General features: G+C 36.4%; 1 protein-coding gene across 30 annotated transcripts in view; it reads left to right on the top strand.

Annotated features, from left to right (window-relative positions):
• LOC103047288 (adhesion G protein-coupled receptor L3) overlaps positions 1–16,465 on the top strand; it is a 365,140-nt gene that overhangs the window by 63,305 nt on the left and 285,370 nt on the right. For all 30 annotated transcript variants that reach the window (XM_049472032.1, XM_049472031.1, XM_049472044.1 and 27 more), the window contains one exon: positions 11,288–11,370. The gene's annotated coding sequence lies outside the window, so the exon portion shown is untranslated. The remainder of the gene's footprint in view (positions 1–11,287; positions 11,371–16,465) is intronic.

Here is a 16,465-nt window from a genome sequence, read left to right on the forward strand (position 1 = left end):
AATGTAACATATATTGCATTTTTTTGTCAAGTCCTATTATCTATTTAAATGCGACTATAAATGCTAACTGTTTCGTCAGCTAATAGATACACATTAAGTGAAGGAGGGAGAGGGAGGGCCATCTCACCCACTTTGAGAGATTGAACTCATGATCATGAGTCATGATCTCTGGTGCTCCCAGTCACAGAAGACTTTCAGTGATTTTCTGATGCTTGGGCCAAACCTTATAATAACCAGCAAGCTTTAGAACCAGACTGAATACCCCAAATGTCACTTGGTACTACCAATTAAAAGGACTTTAATTTTGACAATCTTTTCATTCAAGTTGCATTCCTAGGTCTAGGCTACATTTAGGGCATGGCAGGCTCTCTGTAGGACTGGGTTCAAACCAGCATCTGAAGAGTGCACTTAGATGGTTGTGCCATTTGAGAGCCCCACTGATACCCCAAATGTCATGTGGCACAACCAATAAAAAAAAAATAATATATATATATTTTTTCTTCAAGCTGCATTCCAAGGTCTAGGCTACAGTCAAGGTAGAACAGGCTTCTTAGTAGCTTCTTAGAAGCCTATTGGTCACACAAATGGAGCAATCTAACAAGACTGAGTGATACCACCACCAATGTTTGAATCTTTATGGACATTCAAACTAATCTAGATTTTTAGTGGGAATAAATATAAACTGTCACAACATGAAATGTATGTTGGCTAAAATGGCAACAAAATGATATAATACCATAAACTACATATACATAACTATACACATCTGATTAAGATAGGATGTATGAAGAAGTGAATTTAAATAATCATGAATTTTACACTTTACAAGATAACGAATATAAATTCAAGTATGTGCAAACTTTTGTGACATTTTAAAATTAACTTCTTTAAGTTATTTTGTGTTATATGGGAACTGAGAGCTGTGGGTAACCGATGGCCTAAAATGAGTTGCGTCCTTGACAGTGCTCTAAATGTATACAGCATTTCTAGGCTCTATATAAGGGTACTTCAGAATAGGCTTTGATTGGCATCTACAGAGCAAGCTGAATAGTCATATTATAAACAAAATCCCAAGTGACCCTTATGGTACAATGTCAAGGTCAGTGTCGCTTTCACAAACAGCTCTAGGTTTCCCTGGTTCAGTTTACCAAGTCCTGTGGTAAGAAACCCCAGGAAAGCCAAGATAAAGCTGGAGAACACTTATTTTTTGCGATATACTTATATATATATAACTATTTAGAAGAACCCTTTAACAAGATGGAGAACCATTTAAGTATCCAAATGTCATCTGTTGAGTTGCATTTCATAAAGAAACACTGAAAACTCATTTTAGCACAGGTTTTCAGTAGGTGTAAAAAACTTTACATTTATAATAAATGTGTTGTTGCCAAATATGATGACCATAATATAAATAAATAAATATAAATAGTGTGAAATGTCCAGAATTTCACATTAATGTCATGCTATTGTTTGCTACTACAGTTGCACTTTTCTATTTCATAAGGTTAAATAAGGTTTATACGCAAACAAGGCAATTTATATGTTTTGGTACATTTTTAAACTGTTTATATATTAACTTATCATACTCCCTCCTACCCTCTCACATATGCACCCCCATCAAAAACTGCAGCCTAACCGTGACCAAATCATCCAGTGTGTATCCAGTTTTAAACCAAAATATGGTCACCCTCTGCACAACAGGACGCAATACGGATCATAGAATAAATTATATAGTGAAAAACCCACACTATTTGCAGTTCAATATTGAAAACGACTTAATAAATAGCTGTGGTTTATCTATTTAGTTACTACTTTACTTACTTAGCTACTACTAGTACTTACAGCTTTAGTTGAATCTTTCCCTGTGTTTGGTAGCACCAAGGTAACAGTTCAGTTTCAGGGCTTAGTGTTTTTTTTATGGCAAATGTAGACTTTAAGCTTGTAAGATCTCTGTAAGGCCTGTTTTATACTTTCTACTTTGCATTTTTGTGTTTTTTCCAAGCAAATCCTTCAGTTGATGCTTGAGCTTAAAGGCCAACTATGACTTCATTATCATTAGCTTTCTTCAGAGCTAGTTTAACAAGACTGCATTCCTATGTAGGATTTGTTTTGGTACCATCTAAAGCCGCTTACTTCTAAGAAAAGTTCCTATTCCTAACTAAGCTCAGTTCTCAGTGTGTCGGGTTAACATGTGAGAGTTTTTTGTTTGTTTAAAGCTCCTGAGCTGCATTTGAAGCTAAACTGGGCTGCTAGGTGAGACACAGAGGCTGACAATCAAAACGTGTTGATGAATATGCAATCTGTTGGGGTTCACACCTCAAATATGAACTCAAAAAAGAGATGGAGTAAATGGAAAGTTTAAAACACTAATTTTAATGGTGTTTTTTTAATGGTGCATTTATTGGCAAAATTAGTTCTGAAGGTCATGGAAGTCACAGAAGAGCACTCTTGATCAACAAGACTCTTAAAATTATACCCATTTTAATCTATTTCATATTAGAGAAATATCCAAATTTTAATTAAAATCTTTATCACCGACAGGCTCCTTTCCCTCTGTGTGTTTTACACGGCCTTATTTTCACTAATATTCTAAACAAATATGAAAGAATTATACAGTCTGTTGACTTGCTTACAACAAACCATGGGAGGTTTGACCTATTGTACACGACAGATGGCGTATTCCGCACTGTTGACCAATCATATTTGACATGTGCCTTCAGATCATCAATTCAGAAACACAGAGGGGTTTGACTTGCTTGGTTTGGCTAAGTCTTTGCAAAAACAAAGAGCAAGTTGGCTGTAGTTAGAAGTGAATAAATAAGATGCTAGTTTGAACATAATACTATGAAGGGATTTTATGGAGTAACGATGACCAGATAACCCAAATAGCAATGCTGTTATATTTTACTAATGTAGACTTATTACTGTTGATACAGAGTAAACTCTTCATCAGTGTTCTCTTTGTAACCAGCTAGAAGCTAACAGGCCAGCTCATATGATTATGTAAATGGGTTTTGCTAAGCTAAAAACTATTCTGGTGTATTTCTGCTTTGGAGCAATGGCTAATACATTTGAGATGCACTTTTAAAGTAAAGGTGCTACAAAGGGTACCTTGTGTGATGCTTTTGAAGAACCACTGATCTATAATACATTCTTTCTATGTTCCCCTTTATATAGTTCTATATACTATGTACTATGTACAGTTCGGCACAAACCCAAACAAAGTACTTACAGACTGAGGAATCTGCCTATTGGCTAGCCGGGCCTTGCTAATGCTGTGGTAAATGTGTAACGAGAGACGCGGCTGGCATGCTAACACTGCCATGCCCGGTGCAAAGCCTGGAAGCCAATACTGGATGAGGTTGGTAGCTAATGTGACAACTTACATTTCTTTGTTTTGCAAATTAGCATGAATGATTAAGACCAGTCGCATCCTCAAACAACCATTCTGGTTCTGATTAAGCAACACAGCAAATGGAAAAAGAAAACAAAACTGGTCTACCGAATTCTGCAGCAGCCCAGAACGGTTCAAACAAGCTTTTGTAATCAATTGGCTTTAGACATTTGATTGTTTCTTCTATGTTATCACTCAAAGAACCCTTTGCAAAACCTTTTGTACCCTTACACCCAATATATAAAGCAAAAACAATCACGGTTTCTGCAAAGAGTCGGAATCCTTCAGGAAATTGGGGGGTTTACTAATTGTTGTCCTGAATTACACGTCTTGCAGGGATCTTGGCTCATATTCGCACTGTTGACCTAAGAACCTGGTTCAATCTGTCTTCAATGGGCCTGCAGCGGTGAGGAAGGCTAGCCTGCGGGCGGAGAGAGGAACGGCGTGTGTGTGTGTGTGTGTGTGTGTGGTGGGCGAGTGAATAAGTGAGTGTGTGTGTAAATGAGAGAGATCTGGGTGCAATAGGCTTTGTGCCCTGCAGTAGGTTAGAGAAGGCACAGCAGCACAATAGCCTGCCTCCCTTCAGCTGATGTAATCCAGCAGAAACCACCACTGTTTCCTTCTGTGTTTTCCACAGTCTGCTTACGTTCTGTGTGCAGCGTTCAGCTGTGTTGACAGTTATCGTGGGGAGATTCGGACCTGGGCAGATAGCCCTAGAGCAAGGCTTCTTAAACTGTGTTATTGCTTCCTCCCCTAACACACCTGCTTCGGCTCATTGGGTGTTTCCTTCAGCCTCGCAAACCAAACTGAATCGGTTGTCCTAGTGTGAGGTAAACACATAGAAATACACATAGTGGCCAGTATAGTAGAAACACCCTGCAGGCTTTAATTCACTGCTGTAGAGTCAGAGAGTGAGGGGCTCTGTTGATGCACAATGTCTGTTGGTCATCTACAGCAGCTCTTCATGTGTGGTTGATTTCTCAACAAAGAGCTGCTCTTTGTCTACACGTCTGGGCTTGTATATACCAGTGGTTTTCAAACTGTGGTACATCTACATGAGCATACCAAGGTGGTGCAAAGCTAAAGTATTAATGAATCCATAACATTTTCATGTAATTTTAATCACATTAGATTTGTGGTAAGTGCCTAACCCATTAAACCCAATGGATTGGTTTTGAAGGCTAAGGGATTAAGCCTTGTTGTAGAATATATATCTTCCTTTAAATGAAAAAATCTTCATTTAAAAAAATTCTGTGTAGTCAAAGACTAGGCTTAATTACTGTCTGGGAATCCAACCATGTACATAGTTTTTGCTACATTTGAGCCAGTAAAGCTTAAATAGTATGTCCAAAAGTTTATAAGAAATTCTAACGAGCTTAAACTTTCATTTAAGCTGTATTCGGCTAAGAAAGTTTTTGAACATGGGCAGCCATAGTGGCACAGCAATAGTGGGCAAATAAAATCCAAATCAACATGTATTTTACTCCCAAACAATGTTTGGAAATGATTTCCTAAACCTGTATCTGGCTTGAATCCAGTTATTTTGGACTATTTATCTTTGATCTTATAGTGCTACAACATGACTGTAGGTTGATTTAAGCTACTCAGAGTAACACGGCTGATGTGGGATCAGCATTTGTGCTTCATTAACTGTGGTTTCAGGTCATTTCAAACCACTACCACTGCCTCAATGGCAATGTAAAGCAGTGTGGCATGTTGTGCAGAGTGAGGAGTGGTTCAGGCATTCAGGCCGGTCAGTGTGAGGCATAAGATTCATGAATGGCCTGAAGCAATCATACGAGTCATAACTCTCCGTAAGTGTGCTGATCTAGGAGCTTTGCCCCGTCATATTCATAATCAAGCTGATTATATGGATGAGGGAAAGAGTTACTAGGTCAGCATGTTTACCGGTATGGTAAAACGAATAATCCCTGCCAGAGATGCAGAGAGGCATAATTCTGTGACTTTGATCATGTAGTAAAATTTACTTACCACTTTCTGAACCTGAAACACTGATTTGCATAGGAACATCTCATCAGCGTGGTCTTCCTTAGGTGATCTGTGATGGAAGCTTTTACACCGTAAATTATAATGCCATGCTCTCCTACAGTGTTTTACAAAACAAGCTGATAGTTTTTAAAATACACATACTATTATGGTGGTGGAATGATGGTGGTTCATCCAGTACTTTTAGGATAAGGTGAGAATTCCAAATATGTCCAAATACTCTTGTCCATATGTAATGCACCATTTAAGAGAAATGAGGTTTCGCAACTACATATTCATCTGCTTTTTTTTTCTCAATTTTAAATCTCTTTTCCCGTTCACACTCTAACGTGTAACACCCCCCACCCACACACGCACCTCAAACACACACATACCCCACACACTCTTCAGTCTCCCTCCACACTCCAAAAGGTTTTCTGAACATAAAAAGGTTGAATTTAATTACAGTTTGGAGTAATGAGACCCCTCAGCTACTCTAAGTGGACCGTTTCATGATAATTAATTCTTCTGAAGCTCAAATAATTAAAAACATGCACGCACGCACACATACTCCTGTGTGACAGCATCTCGGTCACATGCAAAGAAAACACTCGTACACACCCCCTCATAGACACACACACACACACACACGTGCACGGCACGTAAACACGCATCAGCCTGTGTTCTTCCGATGTCAGTCGAGTATTCAGACAATTCCAGCTTTGTCTCCAACTGTGAAATTGATTTGCTGCAAATGAGCATGATTTCATCTCATACACACACTGATACAGAATCATTCGAGGAACCCCAGCCCCCCCCCCCCCCTTAACACACTTAAATTGTACCTTTAACTTTTACTGGTAATTGAATTCTCTCTCTATTTATCACTTTCTCTCCATCGCCATTGTTCTGCCATTGTTTTAGCTCTCTCTCTCTCTTTCTCTCTCCCTCTTTCTCTCTCTTTCTTTTATTTTATAGTGTTATGCCGAACAGTGACAGCTGTGGCGTTGCTCTCTGCACTGTTTATGGGAGCATTTTAATCTTTACTTTAACTTACTATGACAATAAAAATCTGAATTCCCATCTACGTATATCTGGATATTTTTTTAATAATAAAAATTATTTTTTTTCCTGCGTTTTGGCCTTTCCTCTACATGAAAACTCCATTTTACAGCACACACAATGTTTCTGTCATCAACTGCTGTGGAACTCAGGAACTCAGTAGAAAGGTGTCGTTGTAAAGCAAAAATATGACATAATGCTGCTTTAATGTAAATATTTGTCTTTACACTTTAGACCTTTAGGAAAATACTGATATTTACACCCTTCAGATGCTCAGATATCTAAATCTTTAAATGTCTAAATCCATTACCTACAACCTCCGCAGGATACAGGACGGGGACAAAAAGCAGACAATAACCTACAGAAATATTCGGAAACGTGTGGACAGTGTCTAACCTAAAAATGAAAATAAGAGATTTCCAGATCTCAGCAATAACATGAATAATTAAAAAGAGGCTTGATGACACTGCAACTGAAAGCGAGAATAAAAAAAGAAAGAACGGGAAGGAGAGAATGAGAGGATAGGAGAGAGAACGAGTGGCCATCAGCATGCTAATGATGGTAGAACAGGCTGTTTAGCATTGGGCGCTAATAGTATTGAGCGCAGAGCTCTCTCTCAGGCTCTAAATCAGCCTCTTAAACAGTCACCTGACCCTCATACATTCATAATCACACACACTTACACATACACACAAAGCCGTACATATAATCAGAAGCATCACACAAACACACACACACACACACATTCTCCATATCACCCATGTAACACACACGTGTGCTCGCTAGCAGTGAGATTAATGGGGGGATGCTGGTGAATAGGGTTTATAATGGCTGTATTAGTGCTGGTGGGGGAATAGGCTGCCAGGCTTGGACTGATGGAGCTTTTCAGGGTAGGACAGAACCAATAATACAAGGACACGGTTACTTCCAGCAGAACACCACTGACACCCCTATGTTTTGCTATATATTCATATTATTGTAAGATTTTACATGATATCAAAAATTAACCAAAAAAGCTATTATTTAGATAATGTGAAATTTTATTATAAATACACTGCAAAAAAGTTGTAATCAATGATCTAATATCAAGGCAATCTACCTTTTTTAGAATTTTAATTTAATACATATTGTAAGATTGTAAGATATTGTAAGATTATTCTGAAATATTTATCTTAATCAGTCTTACTTTTCATCTTATTGCATTTAAGTCATTTTAACTCAAAATAAGCAGGAAAACAAGCCAAATATTCTGATTCTTGTGTCCAAATGTAACCTAGTGATTTTTGTTTGATTTAAGTCTTACTGAATTTTGTGACTTGGCAACTGCTTTTTTTAAGAAATCTTATTTAGAAAAATGAGCTTTCCCCATTGGCAGAACATAAGCATACATTTCTCAATTTACATATATTTTGTGTGTTTTCCAATAATTTTCCAAAAGATTTTATTGCAGTGTGGTGGTTCAAACCAGAAGTGGTCTACAATAAAATGGAATTATGTACAGATTTAAATTCTCAGACATTCTAAAAGAGCTATTTTTATTACTATTACTGGGTTAAAAACATTTCGGCTCATTTCCAAAACCCAGTACTGGATCACTATACCAGAACACAAGCTGGGATAAACTGACCCAGTTATATGTATAACCTAAAAAGACTGATTAATTTGACCTAGCACTGGGTGGTTTTTACTACATTTGTTTTGTTAACCAACTAGGTTGGCTAGCTGTAAGAAACCAACCAGGAGTTTGGATGCAAATGCAGACAGGTTTATTAATCCAAATCAGAAGGCAAAAATCGTAGTCAAAACAGGCAAAGTTCAAAAAGACCAGAAAGACACGCTAGGCTAAAATCGTAGTCAAGGGAAAGCGGTAGATCAAAAAACCAGGAAAACAGTAACATTAATAACGCTCGATAAGACACAATGTGGCAATATCTCGCAACTAGGCAGTGCATGAGTCCAGTTTATATAGTCCTGTAGATGAGTGATCTCCCACAGGTGTGTGGGAGAGGAGGAGTCAGCCTCAATACTCAGGAGAGGTGGATCTTAAAGGTGTAGTGCGAGCAGGTGTGACACTAGCTATATAACTTAGCTAGTAGGATAATGTTAGCCAACCAGGTTATAATAAAAATATAATAAAAAATATTACATGTATAACACTGTAAGGTCCTTGTCTATTAAAGTTGAAATTACCGCTGAAGACCAGCTTTTGCTGGTAGCTGGTCTTCAACATCACTTTAACATCCCTAACTTGGTGATGCTGGTCAGCATGGCCAAGTTTGATCATAATAATCAAAATGATTATTGTTCTAAATGCTTTATACAGTTATAGTTTTTGGTAAGGTAAGAAGTAAGTTTGATTCCTGTTAGTTATGAGGATCTATATACCAGCTATATTCTGGCTGTTTTTTCATCAGGTGCTGTTATGTTATTTGAAAACTGACCCATTGGCTAGGTTGTAACTATGAAAGAGTAACTATGTAATTTTTACTTGTCATAAAACAAGTAAATGTATGACCTATTATCTGGTTTATACAGTGCACATAATTTATGTTGCGTTCAAGTGGTGTTGGAAACATACCATCAGCTTATAACTGTTTAAGGAGAAAAAAGGTTCCAGGTAGGCAACTTAGTTATTTCTTAACAACAACAAAAAAGTGGTTCTCTGTATTTTTATATTCAGTTTTTAATCTTTCTCTTTTTATTACACTCCAACACTTAGTTGTACCTAATATATGCAACCTTCTAATGAGCACTCAAACACATCCTAAGCATTGTTTTAATCCAGTTAACATTCCACACTGAAAATTGATTTAAATCTGCAGCTTTATCTCATTTGTTTTCATGTAAAAAAAAGAGTGTTTTTCTTTTCTGTGTAATTCAAGAGCAAACACAGCACTTTCACTTTTCATCGAACTCAAACTGGTAATAAAATATGATCTCTTCTACTTACAAACATGGAATGAAAATTGAATCTGCATAATTTCACCGCTTGTTTCAATGTACTGCGATTGAAATATAATTAAACAAAATGTAAGAGCCATTTCATGGCGTCTACACCATGGGGAAACCTAGCTGCATTAATTCCTTTGTAGTTGTCATCCTGCTGTTCCTGCTCAGTGTCTACTTGATTGTCATCCCAATTATTCTCCAGCCTCTCTTCATTCCTGTGCTGCAGAGTCTATCTGTGTTTTACTGGCCCACGATCAGGCTAAATTATTAACTAAAGCAGGTACTTCAGTCTGTGCATGCTATGGCTGTAAAGTATAGACTTCATCACAGTCTGTTGGTTTTTCCATATTGTACTGACATTTTAGATGTTGCTACCATGAGACTCGTCCAGGAGTTACATGATTAAAATGATGAATGCATCCAACATACAGATTCTACATTTGGTGAACTTTAAAGCTAACCTTAGGTGAAGAACAGTGGCAGAGAAAAGTCAGTCTTCTCTTTACTCTATGGTACACTATGTGTGTGTAAATAAGCTGGGCTGCTAGAGTCTTGGCTTTTGGAATCGATGGATAATATAGAATTTCTGTAGTCTTAAAATAAAAGTTAAAAGGTAAAACCTTCTTTAATTTAACTTTTTAACTTTCTAAAATGATTCCCATACTCTGGCAATACTCCTAAAATGTACACATATTTCCCTACACTTTACTACTGTAATAAATATTGTTAAATAGTTAGCTATCATCTCAACTAATTATTCATTGGCACATGTTAACAGATTATTAAACATGACTAAATTTGAATGCTTAAGAATGTTGTAAATTATAATGAATTAGTTTAAAACTTTACAATTTTTCAATTCATAATTAGTTGAGACATTCTGTAGTAGGTACCGTTATTTAATGTACCATTATTGTAAAGTGTTATTTGTTTTAGGTAAAGCATTGACACAAATATAGAATCATATCTGAACCTTATTTTTTATTGTTATTGTTTATTGTCATGACTGCTGGGCCTTTGGCATCACCCACACAGTCCTATATGCATATTACTATTTCTCAGAATGCATACACTCAGAGAGCTTAAGCTATATTTCACATCACTGTGTATTGGAGTTCGGAATTGATGTGGAATATTATTTTCCATCTCCCTGATTTGGATTCTATTCATTTACATAGTGTGTTGATTTAGCAATTAACACAATTTATGATACTCCATCTAAACTGCACATGACACACACATGAAGGAAAATTCATAACGCTAAATATCTTACTATACTTTATTCTCCTCTCAACACACTGTATGTAGAGCTAGCAAGGATTAATTCATACACTTAAAAGCTTTAGATCAATACAGTTTTTAGTTATTAATGTAATTAATACATAGGCAGAGAGGTTAGTGATTCAGCAACTTTTGCATAAATGGCTTGTTTCCTCTTTCCACTGTGAGCATATGGCTAGTCTATCACATATGGCTAGGCTAAGACTGGTGACACTGGGTTTAGCACTCATAGCCTCGTGGCTTGATTTGCTTTGATATGAATGTAAGAACACTCTGAATCTAAAACGATTCAATTTGAGGAATTGTATATTTCAAATTAAAGTGTATTAATTTTATTGCATTTTCAAAAATGTACTGAAACAGTGTCTTAATTATATTTGTTTGAAGAAACCACGGCTATGATTCACAAACCAACGCAGCATGGTTTCTTCATGAAATATTTAGTTTTCAGTTTTTCCATATTTTCTATGTAGGCCAGTTTCATACAGTTAGATCCCTCTTCCTCCACAACCATGCTTATATAATGTGTGCAACATGTGGTTTTGCATTGTCTTGTTGAAAAATACATGGACAACCCTAGAAAAGATGTTGTCTTGTGTTTTTTTTTTTCTGTAGGGGGTCCTGGAGAGAGGACGTTTTCTGACTGTTGCTGTGTCTTCCTCCGTCTTTTCGCATCTGCAGCGGCGTACACAAACCAGGTAAGATTCCTATTCAGATCTCGATTACAGCTCTCATTTGTCCACAGGCCACAAGCCCCACCCCCTGTCAGTGTAGGATGTACTGGCTGAGCCGTGTCTCGGATTCATTTGTCACATTTTTTTGTTTATCTTGTCTTTATTCTCGCGGCGAGATCATACCTCCTCACTTTAATACACACTGATGTTTAATCTACTGATGAATATGCATGAGATCAAGATTAAACATGCATCTCGGTTGGCTCTTTTGACGAGGAGCGTTTATTGGGTTGATTTTGCTTGTTCCTTGTCAACGCCATGAAGTTTATGGAAATTTCAGACGATAGGTGCTCATCAGCATATGCAAATCAGCAGGATGTTGCTGTAAGCCTGTCAAGCCTTCTCCCCCCTCCAACACCGCCCCGCCTCCCCGAACCCCGCCCGCGCCCAGATGCTGTGTTATTTCACTCAGTAACCACCACCACGACAACACGCATTTTCTCTCGGTAACCGCGCGAGGCGCATGTTTTCATTTTCCTCCTTCATGCAAATGATGTTTCAGAGCAGCCATGCAAAAGAGCAGCTGCCTCTCTATATCTCTATCTCTATCTCTCTCTCTTTCACTCAGTATCTCCCTCTTTACTTCTTTCTCTCTTTCTTATTTGACTTTTGTCTCTCTTGTTCTTTTGTGCCCTCATTTAATTTCTTTTCAGACCTCGACAACAGCTGAGTGAATTCAATCTTCTCTAATCTTCATCTCTCACTCTTTTCTTTTTTTATCCTTTTTGCTTTTCTTTGCGCCTCATAACTTGTGTTATCTCATCTTCTCTTGATTTTTCTTCTCTTCTATTTTCACTTCTCTGCTCTTCTCTATATTTCTTAATTCCTTTGTCTCATCTATTTTCATTTTTTCTTATCTCCTCTAATCTTTTTTGTCTTGTCTTGTCTATTAATTTCTCTTCTTTTTCTTATTTATCTCATTTCTTTTTTTACCTTTTTTCTTGTAATGTCTTATCTTGGCTCTATTTATTCGTAACTCCTTTTATGTCTTCTCCTGTTTCCCTTTCATCTCTTCTATTCTAGTTCTCTCTTGTCCTAATGTCTTCTGTCTCTCCTTAGATTGTCTTTTCACTTTATTTGTATTCTCATCTCATCTCATCTCATCTCATCTCATTCCTTCTTCCATCCTCTGTTCTATCTTCTCTTCTCTTCTCTTCTCTGCTCTGCTCTGCTCTTCTCTTCTCTCTGTCTCTTTTGCAACTTCTATTCTTTCTTTTCTTTTCTTCTAAATGCAGTCCTCTTTTCCTTTCAGCATTGACTCCAACACTTTGAGCTAAATCTAATTTCCATGCTGAAGTAGATAATAATAAATGAATCCTACTAGCCGGTAATTATATCACGCTCATTTATGTTCTGATCAAATTATCGTTAAAAGTAAATACAGCCAGCTGGTCTATCAGTGTCCATCATGTTCAAGATTTAAAAATTCATATCTGTATGATGAGTAGGACCTTGTGTTTACTACAGTTGTTGCGATGCAAATTGCAGTTGCCTGCTCTGCTATTTTACTTTAAATGTAAAAGAGTCCCTAAATCATTTTATTAATAATGCTATTTGCAATGCTATTAAACCTGACATTTTAGTGTATAAAAACGTACAAAGCGTTACCAGCATGATATACACATACATACAGTTCAAAATAATAACAGTAAACAATAAACAAATATAGAGATGTCTTGGAATGTCTGCATGCTTTTGTAGAGTTTTATTCCTAATGATGGGTTGAAGGCTGTTCAGATACAGTGTGTGTGTGTGTGTGTGTGTGTGTGTGTGTGTGTGTTCGTTCTCTCCATCTCTCATACTCCGTACTGTCTCGGTGTCTCTATAAAGAAGCTTCCCTCACAAATCAAGTAGCCTATTAGTGGTGAAAGGTGTCAAATTAATTTCAGTCTGAGCACTGTATTCACCCTGAAAGTCGGTAATGCTGCGTGACGCGGAATTAAGACTTTCATTTGATGCTTCTTCTCTGCCTATAGTGCGGACTCACTTCACGTTAGTGCTAATCGCCACGAAGAGAAGAGATGGCAGCAGACGCAGGGCTCGATCGAGACAAACACACACACACACACACACACACACCATTTACACACACTTCCCCTCTGGCTTCACATATTCATAACACCAGTAAGTCTCTGTCATTGCACTCCATGATCTGTCATTATAGGTCTTTGGCCCAATGACTTAATTACATTACAGCAGATCAGACTGTGTGTGTGTGTGTGTTTGTGTGAAAAACTGTGTCAATCTGAGGGTGCCTTGCAGTTGTATGTTTAAAAAGAATTATTGTTGAATTTCTTTCTTCTGAACTAATTTAATCATTTCTAAATTTTAAAAAGTTTGGAATTAAATCATGAATAAATTTGACATTTCTTGGTGTATTGAATTGTGTATGAACAAATCGAATAATTAAATTGTAGCTGAATTTTATAGTAATTGTGATACACTAAATCGATGAAAAAAATAATTGATTTATGATTCAGTACATTGCATAAATTGTAAGTATAATCATGTCATTGAGATTTCTTTTTCAAAAGAAAAGAAATTCTATCAAATTGTGGTCAAATTCGAGAATTCTGGATGTAATGAATCAATTATATGGGGTATGTAAAATATCGTGATTTTTGGAAAACTTGCTATTTGTGAAATTTGCTATTTTGCTATTTAAATATTCTATAAAATAATAAATTAGTAACTAAGAAATTAAGAATATTTTTTATTTAGGATTTCATCATGTTGAATAATTTCCTAAAGAATCAAATTGAATAGAATTGAGGTGAAAGCTGAGACACAATGCTTTGAATTGCTTTTTAAAAAGTAGTAATAAATCAGAGTTACCAGCTTATTTAAACAGTCAGACTGATGCAAATCGAAAGGTTTTGGATTGAAAGCGAGGACCTGTGTGTGTGTGTGTGTGTGTGTGTATATGCTCTGAAACTGTTTACCTTTTGGCTCGAGTTAGCGCTTTGTTTAACAAAGTGCTGCTTTGATTGCAGTGCTGCTGTTTTCTGTGCTGCGATGACTGAAACACTCAGAGTCAACACACTCTCGCGCCTCGTAGGTGCTTTCACAAATGTTTATGCATGCCCTCATTTGCATAGCTATTTGCATATTTACATTATTCTGATTCGCTGGACATATTTGTTTGTATTTCTATCCATTGCATTGAAACAGAATGTTCTTGCAGAAAGAGTGTGTAGGTGTTTGTTTTTGTTTCTGTGTGTGTGTGTGTGTGTGTGTTTCACCCCTTAGAAACCTTCACCCTTAGGCCCTCTTGCATGCCAGATATGCTAGCTGTGCAGAATCAGCTTTCTCCAGCAGCATAGATGTGTGTGTGTGTGTGTGTGTGTGTGTGTGTGTATGTGGTTTGCTGAGTTGTGATGCTGTCAGTTCTGTCAGTTTCTCCTTCAGTCATTCTGAGTTTCATGCAGTGCTAGTCTTCCTGCCCCCCACCCACACACACACACACACACACACACACACGCACACAGAACTAACAACTGCATATACACACATGTAATTGTATGTAACTGCATTATTAATAATAGAGTTAATAATAAGAACTCTTTGTTTATTCATTGGAGGTATATAAATTAATAGTGATATGCGTGGAATACAGTATTACTGTATAGCTGTTAAATATTAGAGTTATAGTTTCGTAAATCTTAGTTACTGATATTTATACTTCTGAATTAATTCATAAAATGATCAAATAATTAAGTATAATGTTTTTGGATGCCTTATATTTTAAATTAATCGGATCCTAAAACTGAATCTAAGGTAAATATTAGATTTCTTGGTGTATTGAATAATTTTAGAATCAATCAAACATGAAAACTGTTTAATTTTTAAGGTGAGATCTCTGAGTGTATTCAACTGTTTTTGAATTAATCAAATACTAAAACTGATTAATTTATTAATGTATATTTATGAATAATTAAAATTGTAATAAGGCATTTCCTAATGAATTACATAGAATGTTGAGGTTTCTGGATGCATTAAATAAAGAACTTGATGGATGTTCTTTATAAGAATGACTGAGATTTCATATTGCATTGATCTGAAGAAAATTGTGTAGTGGTCTAAATCAAGTGAACCTTTTTTATACATAAATATATTCAGAGGTAATAGTTAGTTGTGTGACCAGATGCTTTCTGGATTTCTGGGTGTATTGAATCATTTCTGAAATAATCTAATGATGAAATTGAATCACAGTTGACTTTGAGATTTTATGACATACTGAATAATTTCAGGAATCAAATTTTGTGGTTTGTGTGTGTGTAAGGCATATAGGGCGTATCTGTGCTGTTCTCAGCATAAATGTTTTTTTGGAAAGAGAGTGTGTGTGTGTGTGTGTGTGTAGCTGGATTCTGCATGACTTTCAGTATGTCATTATTCCATCAACAGCAGACAGCACAACAGCAGGAAACACACACACACACTCCAACAGAGAGGGATTACTCATGCATGTTCAGACACACACACACACACACACACACACACACACACACAGTGACAGCTTACAGCTCTTTATTAGAATACACCCTTAAGCAAAAGGTTACCCATCACAACCAGAGAGGCTAATGAAGGCTCATACAGTATTTACTGTGCAATGGCCTATGGGGATTTGAACACACACACACACACACACACACACACTGATTCTAATAATGTTAAAGTGGGTGGGAGTTTCAGGCTGTCATTCTTCAAGAGTAACCAATATGAGATTGAATTAAATAACCGTAGCAGCTTTAGCCCAGCCTGTACACGTTACATGTACGCACATGAATACATATTTACATTTAAAAAATGTATATAGCCATCATATATATATATATATATATATATATATATATATATATATATATATATATATATAGTATACAGTACAGGCCACACCTTCTCTTTTTCAATGCGTTTTCTTTATTTTCATGACTATTTACATTGTAAATTCTCACTGAAGGCATCGAAACTATAAATGAACACGTGCAGTTATGTACTTAACAAAAAAAGTTGAAATATCGTAAAAAAAAAAAAAAAAATATATATATATATATATATA

The sequence above is a fragment of the Astyanax mexicanus genome, chromosome 25 (genome assembly GCF_023375975.1).
Source record: "Astyanax mexicanus isolate ESR-SI-001 chromosome 25, AstMex3_surface, whole genome shotgun sequence".
Taxonomy (NCBI): domain Eukaryota; kingdom Metazoa; phylum Chordata; class Actinopteri; order Characiformes; family Acestrorhamphidae; genus Astyanax; species Astyanax mexicanus.